This window comes from Pristis pectinata, chromosome 12 (assembly GCF_009764475.1).
Source record: "Pristis pectinata isolate sPriPec2 chromosome 12, sPriPec2.1.pri, whole genome shotgun sequence".
NCBI lineage: Eukaryota > Metazoa > Chordata > Chondrichthyes > Rhinopristiformes > Pristidae > Pristis > Pristis pectinata.
Genome location: NC_067416.1, coordinates 7850970 through 7869053, shown reverse-complemented (window position 1 = coordinate 7869053; position 18084 = coordinate 7850970). Strand labels below are relative to the sequence as shown.

At 45.2% G+C, this 18084-nt stretch overlaps 1 protein-coding gene across 4 annotated transcripts in view; it reads right to left on the bottom strand.

The window, feature by feature from the left end:
• The window catches only part of LOC127576880 (semaphorin-4G-like), a 171415-nt gene extending 167209 nt beyond the window's left edge, over positions 1-4206 (bottom strand). For 3 of the 4 annotated variants that reach the window (XR_007957292.1, XR_007957291.1, XM_052027690.1), the window contains exon 1: positions 3868-4206. The gene's annotated coding sequence lies outside the window, so the exon portion shown is untranslated. Of the gene's footprint in view, positions 1-2761; positions 2796-3867 lie in introns of those variants that run through there. The other variant, XR_007957293.1, reaches the window with a different exon arrangement.
• Between the last annotated feature and the right edge of the window lie 13878 nt (positions 4207-18084).

The following is an 18084-nucleotide window of genomic DNA, read 5'->3' as shown; positions in this document are numbered from 1 at the left end:
ACAAATCACACCAATACACATATTGTTCACTTGAGAAGTCTCTGTGAAGGATAGCGGAGGAATTTTCCACACTATTTCCTCAACTTGCCCAGATTTCTGGAAAAGGATGTCTGGAAATTCGACAGAACCCAGTGGATTTCTCAGAGTGCCATGTTTCCATAGAGGGAGCTGACCAAGATTAGCTGTGTGCAATACTATTTACCAGAGATGCAATAAGGAATATTTTTGTTTTGGAAAGAAGGAATTTTCCCAGTTTTTCCTCTTTCCCAGGCGATAACATGGCTCCAGGCAGGTATGTGGCTTCTGGCTGAGATGTGGGGAATGTCCCAACCACACTGGGACTGCCTGGATAGACCAGTGGAACTTTGTCACCCTGGCATGCCTTGTACATTCACCCCAACAAATCACCTCCATCACTTTGGCCTGCTCAAACCTTGTTGGCCTTCCGGCACAAGGAGATACCCACAAGTGAATGCTGCCGACCGGCACATCCCTAGGTGCAGGAAGGAGTAAGTTCTCCTGTGCTCAGTGTTCCCACCCCAAAGACTCAGTGGGGATGGACCACAGTCTGGGGCTGTCCTGCCACTGGACACTGAACGGCTGGGCCCTGCGTAATAGCCTCTCAAAGCTTCACAGGTGCATTACTCGAGCAGGAAATGCGAGCAGCATTAATGCATTGTGAGAGAATACATTGAATTGATGGCACAATAAAGGTAGAGAAAGACATGTACTGATTGTATTTACTGTGTACATATTATGAATAAAGTCTATTTTTGAAATAAAAGATTTTCTGCACAAGGTTTCTTTGGGCTTACTATTACAACCAGTAGTGCATACATTATAATAATTTACTAGGATTAACAAGTCGAACAACTGGCATTTACAAGGCACCTTGAACATAATGAACTATCCCAAGACACTTAACAGAAATATTATCAGATGAAAACGTGTTAGAAACAGGAACAGTGTATAGCTGTGAAGACTATCACTTGCCCTGGCATGCAGTAGACAAAGCTAACTTTTAAGTTCTAATAGCATGTTCAAAAACACACCTGCATTACATAAAATTACGTTTTGAGAGGACTAGAATACAAAAGCAAGGATGCACTGCTGAGGATTTATAAGGTGCCGGTCAGACCTGCATTTGGACTATTGTGAGCGATTTTGAGCCCTGTATCTAAGGAAGGATGTGCTGGCCTTGGAGAGAGTCCAGAGGAGGTTCACAAGAATGATCCCAGGAATGAAAGGCTTAACCTATGAGGAGTGTTTGATGTCTCTGGGCCTGTACAATGGCATTCATAAGGATGGGGGGGCGCGGGGGTGGAACTTCTTTGAAAACTACTGGGTACCGAAAGGCCTGGATAGAGTGGACGTGGAGAGGATGTTTCCATCAGCAGGAGAGTCTAAGATCCAAGGGCACAGCCTCAGAATAAAGGGACGCCCCTTTAAAACTGAGATGAGGAGAAATTTCTTCAGCCAGAGGATGGTGAATCTGTGGAATTCGTTACTGTGGATGCCAAGTCACTGGGTGTATTTAAAGCAGAGATTGATGGGTTCTTGATTGGTCAGGGGGTTCAGGGTTACGGGGAGAATGAGGTTGTAACAAAGAACCAGGATTGAATGGCAGAGCAGACTCGATGGGCCAAATGGCCTAATTCTGCTCCTATATCTTAAAAATAAGAAAAATCACTGCAGTGCTGAGGAATGGTCTCACTGCAAATGGTATCACCTTCCCTTATAAGATCGTGTCAGACAAGTTGTCAGAGTAACAGGCCAGCCAAATGTCACCGAGCTCGTCCTCAAATTCACAAGAATCACACGTATCCCAGTTTATTAAAACCCAACGTCACGACCCCAGCAAGAAGATCCTGCAGAGTGAATTACTGGAGTTCAACTGTCTCAGGGCACTGGACGAGAAAAACACTGAGACACAGTTTCAGAGGAACCCTTAGCTCACATCATGGGACACTTCCAGCAGAGGGCCAGAGGCAGCTGTGAGCAAGTCCACACTGCCGGTCAATTGGCCTGTATCACGTCAAGAAGCCCCAACAGGAAAAACAACAAACATTCCTGAAATCCATCCATGCTACTTCACATTTTCAGGATAACTTTGCTATATAAAAGAAAGGGTGTGCGAGATCATTGAACTCTGTACCTTATACTATCAAGTGGCCATAAAGGAATCATTTTAGCAGATTAATGACTCTGTTGTGGATGAGGGGAATAGTGCCAGATCACCTCCCTGGATGATTTCACTTCAATTAATTTTGGCAATTATGTAACTGGGAAAGTCAGAGAGAGAAAGAGAGACAGAGTGTGAGAGAGTCAGAGAGAGAGAGGGGGGGAGAGAGAGAGGGGGAGAAACAAAAATCTGCCTGGAATCCTCAAACAACAAACCCACAGGAGGACAAAGACAACTAAAACCAAAATGGGTGCATGGGATGGACAATAAGATTTATGCACAGCAGAAAACTCACACAACAGATTACCTCCAGACGACAAAGTTATTCCAGCATTAAAACACAAGTGCTCCGAACTAGGACAGTGCTCATCCGTCCCCAGATGGAAACTAAAAGTACTGGAAACACTCAGCAGTTAAAGCAACATTGGTGGAAAGAGAAACAGATGTTTCAGGGTCTTGGACTGCAAACTCTGTTCCTCCCTCCCCAGACGCTGCCTGACTTGCTGATTGTTTCCAGCATAATCTGCTTTTATTTCAGGATTTCCAGTATCTGCCTTTTTTATTATTTTAATTACCTACCTCGTCCCTTTCACCGCATTCCCCTCAGAACAACGTGAATAGATCTTCATCCCTGTTAATTCCATTGTTTGTTCAATTCTTTAAAAAAAAATCGGGGCCATTCTCTTTGCTGATTGGATTGAAACCGTGACCTTTCCATCGCTGGGGAAAGGCTGCTACAAGGAAACCACACACCAGATTGATAGATAGGTGTACACGCAGTGAGAGACAGAGATAAATAGCTTGTACGAGGATGACAGATACACAGTTCCAGCGATAAAGATAGGTAAATGAGCAGAACAGAGAAAAACACGGTTGAAAGAGGTAGCGCTATATGTAAATAATTCTGCCTTGGGAAAAAAACCCGATGGTAGCCTTAAAATAGCAAAGCAAATTCTATTGGCTGTATAACAGAAGACAGGAAAAGCTAAGTTTGATTCGTTGCAAGAAATCAGCCACTAATGGGGAATTATAGTTGCTCCAACATTGCAAAGGGTCGGATCACAAGGTGGGAGCTTCCTTCTCCATCTTGCTGCCGTTTGGACATCTTGTAATAGATGTAGATACTGGAACAGCGAGGGTGGACGCGCAGGTGTCCAGCGAGCTCAGAGATAGACAGAGAGAGTGATGAGTCTCCAAACCTCAGCACCTCACTGCCTGGAGAAATTCAAGCTCCCCCCTTAAGCCGAGGCAGCAGGGACACCATCTCAACGTGCACCTGGAGCGTGTACAGACAGGAATATCTACTTCATCTGCACAAGGTTACATGTGTGTCAGTATTCGGTCTGGAGAAACGCAGCTTGGAGTTACTGCAAACTGTGGCATGGTGCAGACGTTATTTGTTGCTATAACCGCACCACAGTTGCTATGTGCTCTGCATTCTCCCCAACTCACACACACACTCGGTCTGTTAAACATCTCCACTTACCTACTGATGGTTTAATTTCCCGCGGAGACTCGCCACAGGTCAGATTTTTTAAATATAAGGAACATTACGAGAGAAGGCAGGAAGCACTGTGGTTCTGAACCCACTGCCTCCCAAGGAACTGTGACCATTTAAGCAAATGTCCGAGAAAATAAACTTTCCTTTTGGACACACAAACTCCGGCCCCTCTGCAATTTCTTACCTCGTTTTTAGCTCTCCTCGTTGCCGGAAGCTTTAAGCCTGTTTTAAATGCTGGAGTTGCTGGACTCTTGTTACTACGACCTCAGTGAATTGCTTCACAGCTGAGAGATAATAAAAGCAGGGGACAGAGCGAAGATTGGTGCCCGATTCCGGTTGGTGATCGATACAGCAGAGACGCGAAAGGAGGCGTTTACTACACCTCTCCACGTTATAGGTGACATCAACAAGGCGGTGCTTACATTGAAGGGTCACAGCGCATACACTGGGTAGAACATTCGGTTCATTAGCTGTTGAAACACACAACCCAGACTGCCTGAGGCTGTTCAGCTCATCGTGCCTGTGCCAGCACTGTGGAAGCCCCGATGAGTGTCCTTTACTCCTTCAGCCCCTTCCATTTGGAAATGTGCATCCAATTCCCTCTGGAAAGTAATGGAAAAGCAAAAGACTGCAGAGGCTGGAAATCTGAAATAAAATCTGGAAGCACAGAGGGCAGAGGTTTAAGGAGAGTTGTAAGAGGGTTTGAGGGGATCTGAAGATCTTTCCCCACTCAGAGGGTGTTTGGAATCTGGAACGCACTGTCTGAGAGTGATGGAGGCAGGTACTTTCACAATGTTTCAGGAGCACTTGAATTGACAGGGTAGGGAAAGTTGCAGACCAAGTGCTGGTAAATGGGATCAGTATAGATGGGGTCAGCACGGACCTGGGGGCTGAAGGGCCTGTTTCTGGGCTGTCTGAATCTATGGATTCAGCAGGTCTGTGGAGACAGGAACAGAGTTAACGTTTTGGGCAGATGACCTTCTATCAGAACCGGGCCGTCCTGTGAAAGGTCATGGGGCCGAGACATTAACTGTTCCTCTCTCCACAGACGCTGCCTGACCTGCTGAGTATCCGGTCTGAACGTCCTGGTCTGACCTACCACCTCGATGTTCTGTGTGCCAGGCCACATCTGAAACATTTCTTTGCACCGCCACTCTGGTCCTACAATTGTCGTCTGATGAAATGTTAACTCGGGTTACTCTCTCTCCACAGATGCTGTCTGACCTGCTGAGCATTTCCGGGATTTTCTGCTTTCATCTTAAATCATGGACAGAGCTCAGAAGAGGGACCTTCAACCGGTCACACGGCACCCCAGCTGCTGTCCCTCTGCTCAGTGGCAACACCTTCTCCACATCTGTTTACTCTCTATTACAACCCTCCAGAATCTTGAATACTTTAGCTGAATCCTTCCCAAACCTTCACCACTCTAAGAGAGAGCAAAGCCAGCTTCCTGACCTTGACCATAGTTGATAAATTAGTTCACAAGGAAGGGAATATTCTGTATTGAATTAGCACTTGTAGAACTACCCGTGTTTAACAGAGTCGATCTACTTTTAGATAACACTTCGGTCTTTTCACATCCAACTTACAATGTCGGGTGAAATTGAAACAGCTTTGCCAAGTGTGCTACCAAGCCGGGTGCATTTATAAACCATCTCAGGGCTCCCTTCACACACGTCCTCTCTCTGATCCTCCCCTGTTGTCGTTGCTCTGGGCACCTTCGGTACTATTAGTAATCACCGGGATCTTTCATCAAAATGCTGTACTTTCTCTATAAAGCTCTTCACGTGAGCTATAACAGTGAAATAATTTGGAGGCATTGGCTGGGTCACCACTCAGCACACATTGCCACCTACTAAAATGTATTTATGTTATGTATAATTTATGTTAATTTATGTTGATGTAAACATGTTTGTCCTCGCCTTGCAATGCTGCTGCAAAAAGCTAATTTTCATGGCATTTATACCCTGTGTATCTGTACCTATGACAACAATAAGCTTGAAGTCTGGATCCATTCCATCCACTTTGGGGGGAAAGAGCAGTCTGGCACCACCTGCTGGTGACTCCACACAGTGCAGAATGAAGCGAAATGACTGACTGACAATAACAGAAAAATGCTGGAAACACCCAGGGGGTCAGGCAGCATCTGTGGAAGGGGAAACAACATAACAGTATCAAGGTCTGAGACCCTTTGCTGAAGATCCTTGTGACGAAGGATCTCGGACCTCAAACGTTACCCTTTTCTTTCCACAGATGTCTCCTGAAATGCTGTTTCCAGCATTTTCTGGTTTTATTTCAAACTTCCAGCCTCCGCAGTGTGTTTGATTCTGAAATAACTTATTGTGACACAGGAGGAGGCAATTTGACCCATTGGGTCCATGCCAACCCACAACACAGCAATCCCATCGGTCCCATTCCCCATTTATTCGTTCCCTCCTCCTCTCTCACACACCCATCAACTCCCCTTTGATTCTTTTGCTATTTATCTGCACTAAGGGGTAATTTACAGGGGTCAATTAACCCGCCAGCATGGGGTCTCAGGGAGAACGTGCAAACTCCACACAGAGTTTCTAATTCGTTATTGAAACTAATCCCACAACATATATTCTTCAGGGCATAGTCTTGTTGACAGTTTCAGCTCAATGGGCAATGGTTTTAACTTGCACTGTTTTGAACACAGCTACACAAGTTACCTCACAATCTACCTTCGATCTTCTTGAGGCACCTTGAAACATTCATCTGTCATGATGTCACTTCCTTTGGCTTGGTGTTGATGTTTTTCTACTTGCTCTCAGGCCAAATGCGCTGGGACACATCTCAACGTGAAAGGCGAAGTTCCCTCATGGACAGCACCAAAGAGCCCTGGAATGAGATCACAGATCTAGGTGGGCAAGTAAAGGTCATTGATGTGCATTCGATCCAAGGGAACAAACTCAGTTTCAACCCTGTCGCTCCTTCTAACATTTGGACCCTGCCGTGGTTTGTCAAGTAGATACCGCACGTACTTCTGGCAGTTTGGCTCTTTCCATACCCAGCTTTCAGGGTCTGCACTATCGCTAACGTGCCGCTGAACACGGATGTAACCGAGAGGAGGGAGAGAAATGTATTCGAATGGTACCTTCAAATTTCTTTCAGGATGTCCCAAAGTACTTTGTAACAAAGTAAATACTTTGAAAGTGTCGACACTGATGCAGATCAGGAAATGCAGCAGCCATTTTGTGCACTCATAAGGAGCAACATGATGTGGGCTGATAATCTCTTGTCGGGGTATTGGTTGAGGTACAAAAGTTGGGGTACAAATATTGGGGTACTGGTTGGGTATAAGTGTTAGGGTATTGGTTGGGGTATAAATGTTGGGGTATTGGTTGGGGTACGAATGTTGGGGTGTTGGTTGGGGTATAAATGTTGGGGTATTGGTTGGGGTACAAATTTTGGGGTACTGGTTGGGGTACAAACATTGGGGTACAACTGTTGGGGTACAAACATTGGGATACAAATGTTGGGGTACAAATGTCAGCCAGGACACAGAGATTGCCCTACTTTACATGGGACCAGGATCTTTGACGCGCCCTGTGTTGAGCAGAAGGGGCCTCGGTGTGAAGGCCCATCTGAAACCAATGAAACCAACCGTGCAGCCCTCCCTCGGCGCTGCACTGGACCAGCCCTCCCCTGGTGCTACACTGGAGCAGCAGCACAAGTATGAATGCTCAAACACCTGGAGCAGAAGCTGAGCCCACACCTTCTGCCTGAGGTTGGAATGGGTACAACTGAGTTACACTCAGGGTGAGGAGAAAGAAAGAGGGGAGACTGAGGGGAGAGAGAGAGAGAGAGACAACGGGAGAGGGTGGTGAGGGGACTGGGGCGGGGGAGGAGAAAGGGAGTTTTTTTTTAATATGATCGGCTTACCGAAAAATGAAGCCAGATGAGAAACCTAGCATTTCTGATGAACATTGCACCACAAGCAGTTTAAATCTGTTGAGTGACTGGAGCCAAATGTTCTGGTAGGTGTTCGGAATGCGCCGGTCTGAAACAGCAGCCAAATACGACAAGGAGAAACGCTTTTGATTGACCGATTGGAGATGCACTACAATCATCAGATCTCGATAAGTTCCAGCATCAATAGCGATGTATCTTCCATCTGAGTGAACAACTGGATCCACTCAGCAGTCAGGCAGCACCTGAGAGAAACAGTTAATATTTCAGGTTGCTTCAGAACCAGGAGATGTTGGGGATCAGGTTTAAATGAATCCAGAGCCAGGAAAATGGTGATGGGGTGGGAGGGAGGGAGGGACAGAAAAGGAACCCAGAGGGAGTTCTGATGAAAGGTCATTGACCTGGGATGTTAACACCATTTCAGTCGACACAGACGCTGCTCAACCTGCTGAGTATGTCCAGTATTTTCTTTTCTTACTTACAGTTTACCAGCATCTGGAGTTATGATCTTGAACGAGAGGGAGAAGGTGTGTGCCAGGGAGAAGGACGAGAAGGATCAAATGAAGGAAGTATCGGTGGCACATTGCAGTCTGAGGTGATAATGAGCAAAGTATCGGAGCAGGAGATGGGTCCAGTGGAGCTTTGAGCAGCAGAAATAGCAGAGGTGAAATGGAGATGCTATTCGTGGTGCATGATTGTGCATGTTAGAAGCTGCATCAAGATTTTAATCAAAATGTGGTAATTAAAACATTATACAATACATCTTAATCCCTCGGTGTTGAGTGAGATTGAGCTGATATCCTGCTGATCTGTACACAGGCAGTGTGCATCTTAAATAAAGCTGGGTGGGAGATAATTGCGCTGGTGAGTGCTGACATAATTTACATAGAATTTATAACACAGAGATAGACAATTCAGTAAAGCCGGTCTCCATCTGTGTGATCTGCTCCACACAAACCACCACGATCAACATAGTCTTTGCTCCTTCCTTTTAATCCATCTTCCCCTGAAGAACTTCAGTGCTCATTGCCTTCATCATTCTACAATGTGGTGAGCGCCTCATTCCCACAACTCTGCTTTGGTGTTGCACACTTAAGGTTATATGATGTTAAAGCCAACTGGAGCCATTGAGGGAGCAGTGTGGCTGGAGGAGAATGGCCCAAGGAAGTTGAACGAGGTAGTCCAGCACCACCACTGGTGGATCCATGCTATTACAGCTTGACCAAAGTAAATGGGCAGCTACTAACGTGGTCACAGGTATTTATAATTGAAATAAATTAAGTCAAACACATAATGAGTGGCAGTAAAGCTTTGTGGACAGCAAGTAATCAGAGGGGACAGATGTCCATGGAGTAAATGTTGGTTGGTTCAGCTGGTTGCTGCTGAGGTGGAACTGTATAGAACATGGTCCATCTCATAAAGACCACAGTGCATCGTAGATAAGTAGGCAGATTTTGGAAAGGTGCAAAAATAATAAGGTTGTTGTCACGGGTGACTTTAACTTCCCTAATATTGATTGGCACCTCCTTAATGCAAAAGGTTTAGATGGGTCAGAATTTGTTAGGTGTGTCCAGGAAGAATACCTGACACAGTAATGTGGACAAGCCAACTAGAGGAGAGGCCATACTGGATCTTGTACTAGGCAATGAACCTGATCAGGTGACAGACCTCTCGGTGGGCGAGCATCTCGGAGATAGTGACTACAACTCCATGGACAAGAACAGGAACAGATGATATGGGCAAGTATTTAATTGGGGGAGGGCTAATTACAATGGTATTAGGAAGGAACTTGGGAGCGTAAATTGGGAACAGATGTTCTCAGGGAAATGCACAGCACAAATGTGGAGGTTGTTTAGGGAACACTTGCATGGGGTTCTGGATAGGTTTGTCCCACTGAGACAGGGAAAGGATGGTCAGGTGAAGGAATTATGGTTGACAAGGGAGGTGGAACGTTTAGTCAAGAGGAAGAAGGCAGTATACTTAAGAGCCCTGCCTGATTTTTGCTTCCTAGACCTTGAGAATTATAAGGTAGCCAGGAAGGAGCTCAAGAAAGGAGAGCTAGAAGGGGATATGAAAAGGCATTTGCAAGTAGAATTAAGGAGAGCCCAAGCCGTTCTACACGTATGTGAAGAACAGGAGGATGACTAGAGTGAGGGTTGGACCAATTAGGGATATTGGAGGAAACATGTTGGGAGGTCCTTAATGAATACTTTTGCTTCAGTGTTCACTAGGGAGAGGGACTTTGATGAATGTGAGATCAGCATAGAACAGGCTAATGTGCTGGAGCATGTTGAAGTTAAGAAAGAGCTTCTGAAAAACATTAGGAAAGATAGGTCCCTGGGGCCAGACGGGATATACCCCAGGTTTATTCAGGAAGCAAGAGATTGCTGGGGCATTGATGATGATATTTGTATACTCCCTGCCCACAGGAGTGGTACCGGAGGATTGGAGGATGGCAAATGTTGTCCCATTGTTCAAGAAAGGTAATAGGGATAATCCTGGGAATCATAGACCAGTGAGTCCTATGTCAGTGGTGGGAAAACTATTGGAGAGGATCCTCAGGGACAGGATTTATGAGTATTTGGAGAAATATAGTCTTATTTGGGATAGTCAGCATAGCTTTGTGAGGGGCAGGTCGTGCCTCACGAGCCTAATTGAGTTTTTCGAGGAGGTGACAAACTGATGAAGGTAGAGTGGTGAATGTGACGTATGTGGACTTTAGTAAGGTGTTTGACAAGATTCCCCATGGTAGGCTCATCCAGAAAGTCGGGAGGCATGGGATCCATAGAGAGTTGGCTGCACGGATTCAGAATTGGCTTGCCCACAGAAGGCAGAGGGTGGTAGTAGATGGAGTGTATTCTGCCTGGAGGTCGGTGACCAGTGGTGTTCCGCAGGGATCTGTTCTGGGACCCCTGCTCTTTGTGATTTTTATAAATGACTTGGATGAGAAAGTGGAGAGGTGGGTTTGTAAGTTTGCAGATGACACGAAGGTTGGAGGGGCTGTGGATAGTGTAGAAGGTTGTTGTGGGTAACAACGGGATATAGTCAGGATGCAGAGTTGGTCAGAGGAGTGGCAGATGGAGCTCAATCCAGGAAAGCGTGAAGTGATACGCTTTGAAAGATTGAACTTGAAGGTGGAGGACAAGGTTAATGGCAGGATTCTTAGTAGTGTGGCAGAACAGAGGGATCTTGGTAGGGTTGATAGGGTGGTTAAGAAGGCGTATGGTGTGCTGGTCTTCATTAGTCTGGAGATTGAATTCAAGAGCCACAAAGTAATGTTGCAGCTCCATAAAACTCTGGTTAGACTACACATGTGCGTTCAGTTCTGGTTGCCTCATTACAGGAAGGATGTGGAAGCTTTCGACCGGTGCAGAGGAGATTTACCAGGATGCTGCCTGGATTAGAGAACACGTCTTATGAGGAAAGGTTAAGCGAGCTAGGGCTTTTCTCTTTGGAGCAATGGAGGATGAGAAGTGACTTGATAGAGGTGTATAAGCTTATGAGAGGGATAGATAGAGTGGACAGCCAGCACCCTTCTCCCGGGGCAGCAATGGCCAATACTAGAGGACATCAGTTTAAGGTGAGTGGAGGAAAGTTTAGGGAAGGTGTCAGAGGTAGGTTTTTACACAGAGAGTGATGGGTGCCTGGAATGCACTGCTGGGGGTGATGGTAGAGGCTGATACAATAGGGACATTTAAAAGAATCACATGGATGTAAGAAAAATGGAGGGTGTAGGAAGGAAGGGTTAGATTGATCGTGGAGTAGGTTTGTATTGGTCGGCGCAACATCATGGGCCGAAGGGCCTGTACTGTTCTATGTTCTAAGTACTCTCATTTGTAAATGACAGCTACTTATGAATCCAAAGCCTACATCAAAGGTCAGGTTATGAAGTTCAGAAGAAATCATCACTAAACAACTGACAGGTTCCTATTTTGTTGTTGGACATGTAAGATCACACATACAGCAATGGTGCAGTGTTTACCATGTGATTTGCACATTAAATGCAAGACTTCTAACAGGCCAGATGTTTGGTGTTACTTGTGAACATTGCCAGTCAGATAAGAGAAATACCGAGAGTGCAGGAATGTGATTTAATTTTACTTGGCCTCATAGTTTAATCGGGAAAACTTAATTAGATGATGTATTAATAGATTCACGTATTAATAATTGTAATGTGTAACAAATGGCTAATAAGATGCAAGATAATTAGATGTAGAAGAGTGCCATAACCGAGCTCATTGTACCATTAATGAATTATAATTCTAACAGAATATCCTTTGCTCTAAATACTTGTAAGTAATTTTATAAAGCAAAGATGTCATTACCCAGTTCTTTCTAAAGGGGCCATGGAATCACGTACAGGCCATCGTGTCTTTGCTGATCCTTGGAAGACCGACCCAATCGGACTTGCTCCTTTGTTCTTTCATGTTGCCTTGTAAGTACACAGACTCTTATACATGACTCTGCTTTTAAAACCCTTTCAAGCAATGCATTCCCACACATAACACCATAGAGCATAAAAAAATCCCAAGTCTGGTTCCTTCCTTAACTACACAACTCTGTGTACTTATTAACCCATCCTCCTGCAGTAGGCAGTTTCTCCTAATTTACTCTGTTAAAACCCTCAAAATTTTTGAATCCTTCTATCAAATCTCCCCAGAGCAAAAAAATCAAAGTCACTATTCTTCAACCAGTAACACAGAGTTCCTGAATTTATAAAACATCATCAAAATTCCTGTGTTTAAACAGTTCCACTTATTTTCTTCAAAACAAATCGCAAATGTTCATGGGTTTGAAATGCATGTCTTCATCTGTAAGTTATTGTTCAACCTATTTAGCTTGCTGAAAGTTTTTTTTAATATGCTTTAAACAAATCAACTGAGGTTGTTTATCGACTATTTTTATTCAAGATGTGTCAATCTAATTGCCCCTGGTTTGATGGGCCGTTTCAGGGGGCAGATATGAGCTCATTACATTGCTGTACGTCTGCTGTCACATGTGAGTCAGACTGGGTAAGATTGGCCAATTTCCTTCCCATGAGGCTGTTGGTGAACCACGTGGGTTTTCACAGGTAGCTGTGTGGTCACCGTTACTGTTCCCGCAGTTCCTCACTTTACAGATGGGGGCTGTTCCTGGAAACTGTTTCATTAAGCAAAATTTGTCAAGGTTGGGCAGGCTAGGACTTTATTACTTGGGAGTGTAGGAGACTGAGGGGTGACCTTATAGAGGTGCACAAAGTCATGAGGGGTAGAGAGAGAGTGAATGCACAGTCTTTTTTCCCCAGAGAAAGTGAATCGAAAACCGGAGGTCCTAGCTTTAGGGTGAGAGGGGAGAGATTTGAAGGGACGTGAGGGGCAACTTTTTCACCCCAGAGGGTGGTCAGTGTATGGAATGAACTGCCAGAGGAAGTAGTTGAGGCAGGTACATTAACAACATTTAAAAGACATTTGGACAGGTATATGGATAGGAAAGGTTTAGAGGGATATGGGCCAAACCTGGGCAAATGGGACTATCTTAGATAGGCATCTTAGTCAGCATGGACAAGTTGGACCGAAGGGCCTGTTTCCGTGCTGTATTACTCTATGGCCAAAAAGTTTGGGGAAATTCATTGTGGGAATTTTGCAACAATATATTTTTACACACAGAAAGTGGCTTGTTACTTGTTATAGCAAAAAATATTCTCTTCATTGATTCTATCTACACTTCTCACTGCCTTGGTAAAGCAGCCAGCATAATCAGACTCCACCCACCCCAGACATCCTCTCTTCTTCCCCCCACCCCCCACCCCAAATAGGGCAGAATTTACAAAAGCCTGAAAGCACATACCACCAGGCTCAAGCACAGCTTCTATCCTGCTGTTATAAGACTATTGAATGGACCTCTTGAACGATAAGATGGACTCTTGACCTCACCATCTACTTTAAGACCTTGCACCTTATTGTCTGCCTGCACTTTCTCTGTAACTGTAGCCCTTTATTCTGCATTCTGTTATTGCTTTTCTTTTGTACTACGTCAGTGTACTGATGTGATGAAATGATCTGTATGGATGGCATGCAAAGTTTTTCACTGCACTTCAGTACATGTGACAGTAATAAACCAAGTTACGAATTTTTATTTACCAATATTTTTCTTATAACGTAGAAAGGCCATTTGGCCTATCGCTCTACTAGCTCTCAAAGCAACCCCCATCACTCCCATTCCCCCACTTGCTTCCCTGTAACCTAGTCTCTCTCATCTAGCTCCTTATGATTCCCGAACACTCCCAACTAGGGTTGGTTTAAGATATCTTTATTAGTCACACGTACTTCGAAACACACAGTGAAATGCACCCTTTGCGTAGAGTGTTCTGGGGGCAGTCTGCAAGTGTCGACACGCTTCCGGCGCCAACATATCATGCCCACAGCTTCCTAACCCGTACATCTTTGGAATGTGGGAGGAAACCGGAGCACCCGGAGGAAACCCACGCAGACACGGGGAGAACGTACGAACTCCTTACAGACAGTAGCTGGAATTGAACCCGGGTTGCTGGCGCTGTAATAGCATTATGCTAACTGCTACAGTTTACTAACTCACCAACCAAAAAGCTTCCTAATTCAAAGACATGTATCCCAAAGAGATAATAGCATTAAAACAATAGATTTGTTAATTATAATATTCATAAATCAAGGAATTCCTGTACTATAATTATTATTCATACTACTAATGCTATTACAATCTATCGAATCTCACTAGAATTGTGCATGAATCTCCCAGGAATTCAAGGTCCCAGAAGCAGATTACCACATGGGTCTTTGGAAAATATTTACAGAAGGGGTAGCGATAGAAAAAGTGTTACAAAATAAATTCTGAATCTTGTCATTTTATTACACATATGATTCTTAAGGATGCAAGCTCTGTCAGGGAAAAGGTTAGAGGGAAAGGATTCAAAGATATTATAGAGTCCTACAGCACGGAAACAGGCCCTTCAGCCCACTGAGTCCGCACCAACCATCAACCACCCATTGACACTAGTCCCATCAACTCCCCTGCACACCAGGGGTAACTTCCAGCAGTAAATTAACCTACCCACCAACATGTCTTTGGGATGTGGGAGGAAACTGGAGTACCAGGAGAAAACTCACATCGTCACACGGAGAACGTGCAAACTCTGCACAGACAGCACCGAAGGTATACAACAGGGTGGAGACCAAGGTTGTCCAAGTAACACAGTGATTTTGGTCCCACCAAAGAGAGGGAAATGAATATGTGCTGGTCATAGCTGACCTCTCTGAATGAGTGTCAATGGACAAGGATGAACAAGGGTAGTGGAGAATATATAGGAACTGTGAGGTGCAGAACACATCGGATGCTGGAAATCCGAAATAGTGTGCTGAGCAGATCAGGTAGCATCTGTGGTGAGAGAAAAAAATTAGGTTAACAATCACAAGTGGGTGACACTTTATCAAAACTGGCTACTCCGGACAAAAACAAGAACGGCTGGTTATCTGAAATTGTTGGATTTAATATCAAGTCGCAGAGGCTGTAGCACACCTGTATGAAAGGTGGAGTGCTGTTCTTCAAGCTTATATTGGCCGTCATTAGAGGTCAAAGACAGACAGGGACCCCTGTGTGATGCAGGGTTTCGACCTGATATATCAACAATTCCTTCCCTCCCCACAGACGCTGCTCGACCTGCTGAGTCCTCCAGGAGAATGTTTGTTGCTCCAGACCCCAGCGACTGCAGTCTCTTGTATGACCTGTGTGTGGGGTCCGATTGTACAGGAACAAAATGTGTGGAATCATGACTAAGCAAGTGTAAGGTGCAGAAGAGCTAAAGGGCAGAAAATAGGAGAGAAACATACAGAAAAATGAAAATTAGTTGAAATAGTTAACTGGAGGAAATACTTTCTCAGTGATGGGAGAAATTGATGGGCAGACCAACCCATTAGTGCAACAGCACCATCCCCAGGTAGTAGTGAATAGATGCTATAATACAAATGTATATAAATATTGATGTAGCCAAGATCTGGACCATCTATAATAAGATGAAATGTTAAAAGATCCAAAATTCTTATTTAATTTCTCTCCAGGAAAAATACTGAATGGAAAACAAAATGCTCATCCAGAAACCATTTTATGGAAGACCAGAGTATTCTGTCTACACTTCTCACTGCCTCGGTAAAGCAGCCAACATCAAAGACCCCACCCACCCCGGACATTCTCTCTTCTCCCCCCTCTCATCGGGCAGAAGATACAAAAGCCTGAAAGCACGTACCACCAGACTCAAGAGTATCTTCTATCCCGCTGTTATGACCATTGAATGGACCTCTTGTACAATAAGATGGACTCTTGACCTCACAATCTACCTCGTTATGGCCTTGCACCTTATTGTCTGCCTGACTGCACTTTCTCTGTAACTGTAACACTTTAGTCTGCATTCTGTTACTGTTTTTCCCTTGTACATCCTCAATGCACTGTGTAATGAAATGACCTGTGCAGATGGCATGTAAAACAAGGTTTTTCACTGTACCTCGGTACATGTGACAATAATAAACCAATTTACCAATTTCTTTCCATTTTGGATGCCAGCATCATTGGCTGAGGCAGTATTAAATGCCCGTCCCTAACTGCCCTTGTGTATTCTCTGGTACCATTTATGCTGAAAAGAGATATCATCACACAAGTACAAGGTGCACTTGCTTTGAACAAAGTTGGGGATTAGAACAAAACAGCATGTAAAACAGAGAAGGCAATTTACAATCAGGTGGCCCTTTTTATCAGCATCTGACAGTCAAGAATTAAATGGGAGATGGATGGTTATGAACATTGCTGACATACTTTTTGGGAGTCTGAAGAAAATTAGGTCAGCATTTGATGTGTGTACCAGGAAGCACAACTGGGAAACAGGGTATCCATATTATGAACACTGAAGAAGGGTTTTAAGTCTGAAACATCAACTCTGTTTCTCTTTCCACAGATGCTGCCTGACCTGCTGAGTGTTTCCAGCATTTGCTGTAACTATGCACACACTCTGCTGCACAGAACTACATGAGGTAGACGGCACAGGGCGTTCGGTTCAATGGTCTGTGCTTGGTGTTTCTGCTCTCTCTCCATCTCCTCATCTCAGCCTTTCAGCATCTTGCCTTCGCTCCACTTCCCGCGGTAACAAGTTTATCGACGTCCCTGGACCTCACCGTACTTGTGCACATGACAATAAACTCAACTTGACTTGAGCTCTACATTCAAGCCACCACTTTCAAAAACGTCTCCATTTCCCCACTAGAAGGTTTCGTGACTATCTTGTACCAATGCCCTACAGTGTTCCAGGCATCTTCTTACGATGTTCCTCTGGATTTTTCTTTCCAGAATTCAGGACCCTTTAGGTTTGGCTCAACAATTTATAAGTTCTTCGACAGAAATGGTTTAGCTAATATACTTAAAAATAAACCCAGTGCATCCATAATTTAAAACTAAGTACAGTTATCTAGGTGGGTTCACTAATGAAATACATTGCTAAATTCAAAGTACTGAAGGTGTATCTGAAAGTTTACATCGCTCCCTCTTCGTCACTGTGGGGCAGCCTGGAGCTCCCCTCTCCCTCCGTCACTGCGGGGCAGCCTGGAGTTCCCCTCTCCCTCCGTCACTGCGGGGCAGCCTGGAGCTCCGCTCTCTCTCTGTCACTGTGGGCAGCTCAGACCACCAGTACCCCTGAAGAGGGGAGCCCCAGGTTCAGGTCCCACTTGAGCACAGCAGCAGATCCTGTGGTTCAGTCCCGAGGGAGCGCTGTCCTCTCCCAGGTGTCACTGTTACACTGGGGCACTAAAGCAGAGCCTTCATCGGCTCCCTCAGATACAGGCTCCCGGGACACCGTTCCGAGGGCTCTCGGAATATGGTCTCTCAGCGGACCGTTTTCACGTCCCTGTCTGTGGGACCATGTGGTGCAGAAGTTGCTGCTGCTCTTTGCCAGCAAGTTCATGGGACGTGAAAAGCGCTATATAAAAGCAACTCCCTCTTCATTTCAATTCACCGATGGAGGGTTACAAACCAGGCAGCTGAAAGCCAGACCAACACCACCAGACCAATGGAACCACGAGGGAGAGGCCTTTGTGGTAGCTCAGTGGTTAACCCTTACGCTGAGCCGAGCCACATGTCTGTGACGAGTTTGTGGTTGGGGTGTTACAACTGGACACTGCCACGTTCCCCATCGTCCCTCCACCCCACTCCAGGCTCGAAAGGGGGGAGTTCAGTTGGGTTTCCTAGTCTCCAGTGAGTTCCTCTGGAAGATGGTTGCAGCGGTGGAAAGGTAAAGACGTGCCGTCTGCAGCGGAAGATGAGGAGCAGTCACCAAGTGGAAGGTGTTAGACAGCCGTCTGCCATCATGGGTCCGCCTGTCAGCACCAGGGGGTGCCTCGGGGTAAAAAGGAAAGCACAGGACGAAGGAGGAGGCAAATGAACGTGGATATTGTGCACATCCCTTCACACGCACACA